The sequence below is a fragment of the Nanorana parkeri genome, unplaced genomic scaffold (genome assembly GCF_000935625.1).
Source record: "Nanorana parkeri isolate BGI_ZX_2015 unplaced genomic scaffold, ASM93562v1 scaffold1202, whole genome shotgun sequence".
NCBI lineage: Eukaryota > Metazoa > Chordata > Amphibia > Anura > Dicroglossidae > Nanorana > Nanorana parkeri.
In genome coordinates this window covers 407,467-416,411 of record NW_017307470.1, presented here as the reverse complement: position 1 = coordinate 416,411, position 8,945 = coordinate 407,467, and the positions used below count along the sequence as shown (strand labels likewise).

General features: G+C 44.1%; 1 protein-coding gene across 2 annotated transcripts in view; it reads left to right on the top strand.

The window, feature by feature from the left end:
- Positions 1–8,945, top strand: part of NCOA2 (nuclear receptor coactivator 2) — a 191,785-nt gene that overhangs the window by 29,546 nt on the left and 153,294 nt on the right. Inside the window, exon 1 of one of the 2 annotated variants that reach the window (XM_018568528.1) lies at positions 5,033–5,114. The exons of the other annotated variant lie outside the window; for it this stretch is intronic. The gene's annotated coding sequence lies outside the window, so the exon portion shown is untranslated. Of the gene's footprint in view, positions 1–5,032; positions 5,115–8,945 lie in introns of those variants that run through there. 2 annotated transcript variants of the gene reach the window in all.

Sequence of the window (8,945 nt, the reverse complement as noted above, 5' to 3'; positions counted from 1 at the left end):
CCAGGGCTGCATGCAGGTCTCACTAGGGCTGTACAGGTGGGTGCCAGGCTTTCCAGGGCTGAACGGGTGGGTTCCTCTGTTTTATTTTGGAATGCACCTCTAAATAATAATGCAGCCATAATGTTCCGAGGTCCTGAGCATCACCCTCTTTCATTATTATACACACAGGATTTATATTCTATATAGACAAATGCAGATGAAGCCCAACAGATAACTTCCTGAGATAATCGTTTGTCTGTGTGTGTGTTTTTGTACATGCGCTCACACGGGTTTAAATGCACTTTTGTTTAAACTGTGCTATGCTGCCTTGGAACGCAAAAATGTCTCTTTATGTAAACGCACCTAGATGCTGCTGAATGTAGGTGTTCATTCAGCCATAGCAAAGCATTCCATGCACACAGATGCAGTTAGAAATCCAAATGCATCTGGACGCACGTTTTTTTAATTCCTGTGTGCATGAGTCCTAGGGAGATGTTACAATATAAAATCATGTGACAAGTAACAGTCCTGCTCATATGCGGAGTGAAAATAACATTGAATTGTGCTGCAATGTATTCTTTAACACAAAACGGAACTCAGAAAATATTTAGAAGAGTCATGAAGAATTACAAACGCTGGCAGTTATTTCTTGTTGTCTGTATGTATGCCCACTGGAAATGTCTCCTCACTTCCTGTCACACTATATTCATTTGATGGGGCATAAGGAACAATTGAACTTAATATGGCTACAGACAGCAAGAAATTCTTGAGCCACCCCTATTCTGGCCTCCTTTCACATATGAGCCACTTCTACTCAGCCCCCCTTTTACTGTCTTCCATCACCATGCCCCCCCTCACCCCCAGCCTGTCTCCCCTTCCCTGCTCTGTCCACTCCTGTTGCTCACAGTTGCCATTTAGGCTTCATTCACATCTAGATGACGTTTCAGTGCAGATCACGCAAGGTTTTTTTGCGCATTTTAAGTGCATTTTTGTGAACAGATTTGTGACGCAGCGAAGCGAATGGGAAACGTGCGGAAAACGCGCAAGAGTTTCCTATTGAGTCTATGGGGTCAAATCGTGCTGATCTGCCAAACAAAATTACTTTTTCTAACAACAAGCATTTTTTTACGCGAGACTCTACGCTTAGATGTGAACGGGGGCTATAGGAATGCATGGTATTTCTTGTGCTGTGCGTTGCAGTGTACACAAATACAAGCAACAAAACTAGACGTTTTGTGCCATAAGTCAATGGGTAAAAAAGCAGACTGCTAGCATCCAGTGGGAGATACCGTATTGCACAGGACACAAATCCATGCTATGTCTGCCCAGCCCCTAGTGCTTCCCTAATATACATGTCCCTCTACACTCTGAAGGCAGACATTGTCAAGCTGAGCAAATGTTCATAGTATGAAGCTTACAAATGTGCTGGGACCTAGTGACTTCACTGAGGTGTGCATTGTGTTCTGTTGTCTTGTGCCGCTTGTCTTATGTGGTATTTATACTGCAAAATGTGCAATAGTACAATTTCTGAATGTAATCATTTTAATATGTTAGAAATGAAGGCAATCCTATAGTGAGCAAGAGTTTTAAATCTGATTTCAGAGTTTTTACCTGTGGGATAAGACAGGTAGCACCGAGCTTGCAGCACTGTAAGGATGAGAGATGGGGCTGCAACAGTCCTATACCCACCCCCTCCTCTCCCCTTGCCCATTCAATAAAAGCCTTGTTTTCTTTAGAGATTGCAAGGCGTCCTGTTAATGGACGAGGGGAGAGGTGGGTATTTGATAGGATCCACCATCCTCCATTCACAGAATATCTTTCATTCTGTGACAGAAATAAAAGTTTTTTGTAAATATGTGAGGGGAGTAGAGGGGGTTATATGACCGGAGCCCTTCACTGTCACAACCTCAAGTCTGTGACTGGCATTAAGCTGTAAAGCACAAAAGCAGAACTCTGGAGAAAAATATTGTTAACCCTTGCAGTGGGGCTACCCCCGCACTGCAAGTATTAATCGCTTCTTTTTGTCTTTTCCTCCGACTGACATTGGGGCACCGTTCCTCCGACTGACATGGGTGGCACCGTTCTTCCCAATGACAGGAGGGACACCATTCTTCCCATTGACATTGGGGCACCGTTCCTCCCACTGACATGGGTGTCACCATTCCTCCCACTGACATGGGTTTCACCGTTCCTCCCACTGACATGGGGGGCACCATTCTTCCACTGACATGGGGGGCACCATTCTTCCACTGACATGGGGGGCACCATTCTTCCACTGACATGGGGGGCACCATTCTTCCACTGACATGGGGGGCGCCATTCTTCCACTGACATGGGGGGTGCCATTCTTCCACTGACATGGGGGGCAACGTTCCTTCCACTGACATGGGGGGCACTGTTCTTCCCCTGTTTATTTACTAATCCAGATCGAACTCTCCCCTCCTTTGCCCCGGTGTTATTGCTGATGCCTTTTTTTTATTGTATATTTTATTAAATCAAACCATTCTTGGTTCTGTTTTGTACCAGAGGGTGTCCTGGCTTGTGGCCATTTCTAAAGAACTGACCCGCTGTTGTTGACTAAAGCCAGTAGCCATACTAGTATCAATGATGGGTGAGGCATTCTCAGTTCCGAGCACACCCTCCAATTTGGATCCCTTTATAATAAATCTAACTTTTTATGTAGCATCCCTTGGGTGTGAGCAATGTGTCCACACCCACACCTTATTCATCTGTTCTGCAGAGTAGAAAATAGTACCTCATTGTCCCTTGTTTATAATGTGGGAAATAGGGCTGTGTGTTTGTGTGTCAAGTTTCCATGAAGTTTGTATTAGAAATCCTGTGGGCTTATTTACGTCTCTCCGTAGTACATATCATTTCCTTGCTGGCATTAAACTTGAACTTCAGCCAAAACAACCCCCCAGTCTTGGATAGTGTAAAGAAGGGTTAGAACTTGTGAAAGGAGGGGGCTCCTAGTGTGAGAGGAGGGACTCTGATGTGAAAGTAGGGGGCTCCTAATGTAAAGGGGGGCTCTGATGTGAAAGTAGGGGGCTCCTAATGTAAAGGGGAACTCTGATGTGAAAGTAGGGGGCTTCTAATGTTAAGGGGGCTCTGATGTGAAAGGAGGGGGCTTCTAGTGTGAGAGGGGGAACTCTGATGTGAAAGTAGGGGGCTCCTAATGTAAAGGGGGAACTCTGATGTGAAAGGAGGGGGCTCCTAATATAAAGGGGGAACTCGGATATGAAAAGAGGGGGGGCTCTGAAAGTAGGGGGCTCCTAGTGTGGTAGGGGGAACTCTGATGTGAAAGGAGGTGGGCTCCTAATGTAAAAGGGGACTATGTTGTTAAAGGGTGGGCTCTGATATGAAGGGGATCTGGGATAAGTGTCTTGTAATGAATTTTCGGAGGGGTCACATGTTTTTTTAAACATTTTATACTGGGGTGCTTTGAGATTTTGCATACTTTGAAGGGTGCGGTGAATGAAAACATTTTGAAAATAGGTGGTTCCTAATGTAAAGGGGGAACTCTCATATGAAAAGAGAGGGGGCTCCGAATGTAAAGGGGCCTCTGATGTGAAAGTAGGGAGCTCCTAGTGTGAGAGGGGGAACTCTGATGTGAAAGGAGGGGGCTCCTAAACTAAAAGGGGACTCTGTTGTCAAAGGGTGGGCTCTGATATGAAGGGGATCTGGGATAAGTGTCTTGTAATGAATTTCGGAGGGGCCACAGGTTGGGGATTTTTTTTACATTTTAGACTGGGGTGCTTTGATATTTTGCATACTTTGAAGGGTGCGGTGAATGAAAACATTTTGAGATCTGCTGGAAAAGACTGATGCTCTGCAGCTATACTTGGATAAAAAAAAATCTTCCTTGAGTGTATGCCTATTTTTCGTTGTGAGTGTCCCTTTAAATAAATATGTATATGCCATGTACATTGTGAAAGCTAACAAGTATAGGAGGTTTAGTTTAAGATTTACAAACAGCACAATGAATAAATGCTGTAATTTCTATAAATGAAGGTTACATTACGGTTGAACTTGGTGGTTCCAGGAGCAGCAAGTGAGCTAGGCTTTGCATTAAAATAAATATACTTAAAGAATCGTCTCTCTGTTTATTGTACAAATTTCTGTGAGGACGGTGCTGAGAATATTGTCAGTGCATCACCCCTGTACTGTGTTATCCGGTGTTACCGTTGGTATACTTGTCAGAGCTAGTTCTGTAGGGTGGGTCATGGGCACCTAGTGCTGTTAGAAGCTTCTCCCCACATAGAAAGCCCGGAATCAGTTCTGGGTTAATCGGTATCATTTTGTTTACGACAAACTGAAATCATTTTCGTGTGTGGGCCATTAGAAGAACTGGGCACTGCATTCGAGCCAACTGCTCCACCGGGATTTTGTAATGTGGAAGAATACTGTCACATTGTGGGAAGGTGCAGCACAATTGAAGTGCATACAATCAGCATAAATTATCCAGTCAACCCACATGTAGCAGTGTTTGCAGTGAAGAACTGTGAGGTGTAAAGTCGTTTCACTCTGTATGGAAGCTGCCTTTAACCTGTTAGTGGCTGGTACGCAGGCAATGATTACATAAGGCAGCCGTGAAGTGGTGGCTCCCCATCCCCCTCCTCCCTGTACACCACCCCTTCCTACAGGCTCTGTACCCTGTAATGTGAATCTAGAGGCAGATGCGGGAGGTGGGGCCCATCTCTCCCAATCAGCTCAGTGACACTGGCACATTAGCTCACAGCTTAAAGCCACCACTCAGCGGAAGGAGCGTATCTTTTATTTTGCGTGTAATTAATTAATCAGTGTCTGAAAGCACAAGAGATAGCAGACTCAGGGAGAAAAATAGGCTATGAGAACTGCTGGGAGTCATGAAAGAAGGATTCCCCCCCCACCCCGTTTGCTTTAAGTCCAGCAGCACAGAGCAGCCCAGTTAGTATATGTGTCCTGATGGAGCTGTAACCTGTACATGTGGCTGCAATCAGCAGCGCTCCCTTCAAATCCTCTTAGCTTCTTCCTCTCAATCTGCTCTGTAGCACAGTCTGTACCACTGCAGTTTTTTTCTGCCAGGGTCGGGGAAGATGGAACCGTATTCCAGTGGGATTTAGACGCAGGCTGCTAAGCGGTGAAAGTTGGAAGAGGTATGTTATTAGAGTAGCTTGCTCGTTATTATAGCTTCATGTCCAATGGAGTGATGGCACTAGGTTCTGCTTGCTAGTGGCAGGTATCAGGTAAGCCACACATTAAAGGGCTACGACCTACGCCTTTCAAGTAGCAAACCCATATCTTATCATTCTATGGTTCTCCCTTTGACACAGAAGAAGAACGGCTAGGGACACATCTGCCCATCCTCGATTTGCTTCAAGCATGTGCTGTGTTTTTGTTTTTTTTCTCTGCAGGAAAGGGAATGATAGGTGCTAGTTCAGGCATATGGCTCCATACTGTAAAACCTTTCTTAGCAGTAACCTGTGTTTTACCAACTGAAAGCATTAATTATTGCTCTTTAGTAAAGCCATGCATGATCTGGTTGTCTGAAATGATGCTAAGATCAGATGCATGTATTGTGCAGGTGAATTCTCTGATAATAACTGGTACTGCTCCTGATTTTGATTGGGCTGTTTCTGACTTCAATAGGGGGGCAGTGATGAGCACTCAGCAGTCCACATGGATTCTTCTGTAGTCAGGGTCAGATCCCACTTTTCCCACTTTGGAGCAAAAAGAAGGACAGAAGTAAAGTATGTGTTCCTTCAGATCAGATCCTTTCTTCTATTTTGGAACATAGGGAAGGACAGAAGTACAGTAGGCCTTCATAGAGTTTAGATCCTTTCTTCCACTTTGGAGTAAAGGGGAGTGTAGAAGCACAGTAGTTCTTCCTTGAGGTCAGATCCTTTCCTCAACTTCGAAGGTAAGGGTAGACATACAGTAGTTCTTCCTTGAGGTCAGATCCTTTCTTCCACTTCGAAGGTAAGGGTAGACATACAGTAGTTCTTCCTTGAGGTCAGATCGTTTCTTCTACTTTGTATCAAAGGCATGGTGGATGTACAGTAGGTCTACATTGAAGTCAGATCCTTCCTTCTACTTTAGAGCAAAGGGAAGGGTAGATGTACAGTAGGTCTTCCTTGAGGTCAGATCATTTCTTCCACTTTAGAGCAAAGGGAAGGGTAGACGTACAGTAGGTCTTCCTTGAGGTCAGATCATTTCTTCCACTTTAGAGCAAAGGGAAGGGTAGATGTACAGTAGGTCTTCCTTGAAGTCAGATCGTTTCTTCTACTTTGAATCAAAGGGAAGGGTTGACATACAGTAGTTCTTCCTTGAGGTCAGATCCTTTCTTCCACTTTGGAGCAAAGGGAAGGATCGAAGTACAGTAGGTCTTCCTTGAGGTCAGATCCTTTCTTTCACTTTGAATCAAAGGGAAGGATTGAAGTACAATAGGTCTTCCTTGAGGTCAGATCATTTCTTCTACTTTGAACCAAAGGGAAGGATCGAAGTACAGTAGGTCTTCCTTGAGGTCAGATCCTTTCTTCCACTTTGGAGCAATGGGAAGGACCGAAGTACAGTGGACCTCTATTCATAAGACTTGCAGCGGCTTCTGGTGCTCTAGTGATTTGTGAGAATGGATGGTTATGTCCCTACCCCTTGATTTCAGGGAGTTATCTCCCTATCGATAGGCAGCAGAAGTTTACTATAGATGGACAGATGTTTCTCAGTGAGACATCACACGCATGTGATCTTCTTTCTGAATAGGGCAGTGCATATATGCAAGGTGCGGTCTTAGTTCCCTTGACTTCAAAGAAAAAGAAATGGTCTGCACAGAGATTGTCCACAGCCCGTAGACCACAAGTTCTGTTTTATTTGCTTGCACCTTTCACTTGTATTGGGCTGTGTATGGCTGCTGTTGGTGAATGCTGTTGATAGCTGCTCATTATTTGTATGAATTTTATTTTGTATACCTTGTGAAAGCCACGTCTTCCCTTACTGTATGGAAAATGTAATTTATGCGCTTTTCACCTTTTTCAGGTCACAGGCATTTTTCATGTTATGTTGTGCATGAAGCAGAAAAGTGATTGTTTACATTGGGATATTTATAGCCATTGTATTTGCATGAATTGTATGCCGATTGTTGCCAGTGATGCTTCAGAGTAGAGGAGGTGACATTTTAGATGCAGAGACCCTGGGTGAGTGTTTCAGACCTCTGAACTCAAGAAGATCTGTTGTGCAGGAGGATGATTGTCATAGCTCATCATCTTGGTACCTACTCTACATTCTTATGAGATCTCACCTGACATGGTGTGCCTCCCTGATCTAGAGCATTGACTTCTGTCTTATTTTGTCACTTATATCAAAGTAGTATTTACCTGTTCTCCCTTATCTGAAATGTATTAATAAAAATATTAGGATAACCACCATTAGTTGTTTTTTGGTGATTGAAGAACACCACTGAGGACTAATTTAGGTTGTTGAGATATTTTTCATCCTTATGTATATTTAAGGGCCAATTGTGGTGCGCTCCAAAGCGGTAGCTGCTGGAACGTACAGCAATCGCACACTAAACTTCCCCCTTCATTCTGGGGCGGGAAGGGGTGTGTCGGTGCATTGAAGTCAATGGCACCACAGCCATGCCCCCGGCCGCAGTACGATTGGACACGTGGCAAAACATTTCCTGCGCTTTGGTCCACTGGGAATGCAGAAAACTCCTGCATGCTCTATTTTTTGCGTTGGAACTGGACAGGAGCGCAGGAAATGTTTTCCCACGCTTCCGATCAGACTGCGTATGGGGGGCGTGGCTACGGCACCATTGACTTCAATGCACTGCAACGCCCCCCTCCCACCCCAGAACGAAGGGGGGAGTTTGGTGTGCAATTGCTGTGCGTTCCAGCAGTTCCTTCAATTGGTGTGAATGGACCCTTAGTAATAAACTTCTCAGTGCGATGCTTCTAATTAAACCATTAGCATTCAGAAATGTATACTGTTCTCAGATTACGCTGCTTTTGTGGGAACATGAAAATGAATGAAGTGCCCTCCATATTAAAAACTCCCTCTGCTATATGATCTATATATTTTTCTTCTTACAAACCAAATTAGCTGTACCCACTGTACACCAATAGCTGTATGCAGGTATATGCCAACACTTGGGTACAGCCATGCAGCTGTATGGACATGAATCCCTGGTCTGGGGTTTTCTGGGTCCAGAGATTTATGTCTGTATGTATATGTATATACAAGTACTAGCGTATACCCGTGTACAGCCATTGACTTCTGCGGGAGGCTGGACTCTCTAGCGGGGGCAATATACACTGCAATTTATATTGTAATGGTTCGTCCGCCTGTGTGCATGAGCCCTAAAAGTGCCTGTAAAGGGAGTTGCATACATTTTATACTCGTAACCTTCCTTTGTTATTCATTAAGCAGAACAACAGTAAGAAAAGCTAAAACGTATCTTCTTGCTGTAGGTGTTTCATTTTTAAACCCTTTCTGTGATGGTAATATTAACAGTGCCATGGCATTAGTCACATGGTCTATGCAGAAAAGCATCAAAACTGACTTTGCTTTAGCATTTTTTATTTTTTTTTTTCTCCTCTCGTCGTATAGTCGATAGGGGCAAAAGTGTTTCCTGAAATAGGTCTGCATGGACATTGCATTATTGCCATATGAGACACTGGAAAATACACTACATGCAGCAGTTTGTTCCTTGAGGGCAGGTTCACACCATTTTCCGGACCAGATCTGGAACGCAGTGCGTTTTTGTCGCGTTTTTGCCACGTTTGGAAATGTTTTAATCATTTTTTATTCTTTTAGCTTAAAATGGTCTTACAGATGTGTTCCAGTGCGCTTGTATGCGTTTTTTATGCGGTTTTTGTGCATTGTCCAGACCAGACAAAATAGGACAAGCAGTATTTTTCTGGTCTGTTCTGGAACGGACTGCACTGGTGTGAACAGGGGTCAGAAATAGCATAGGGATACATTAGGATGCA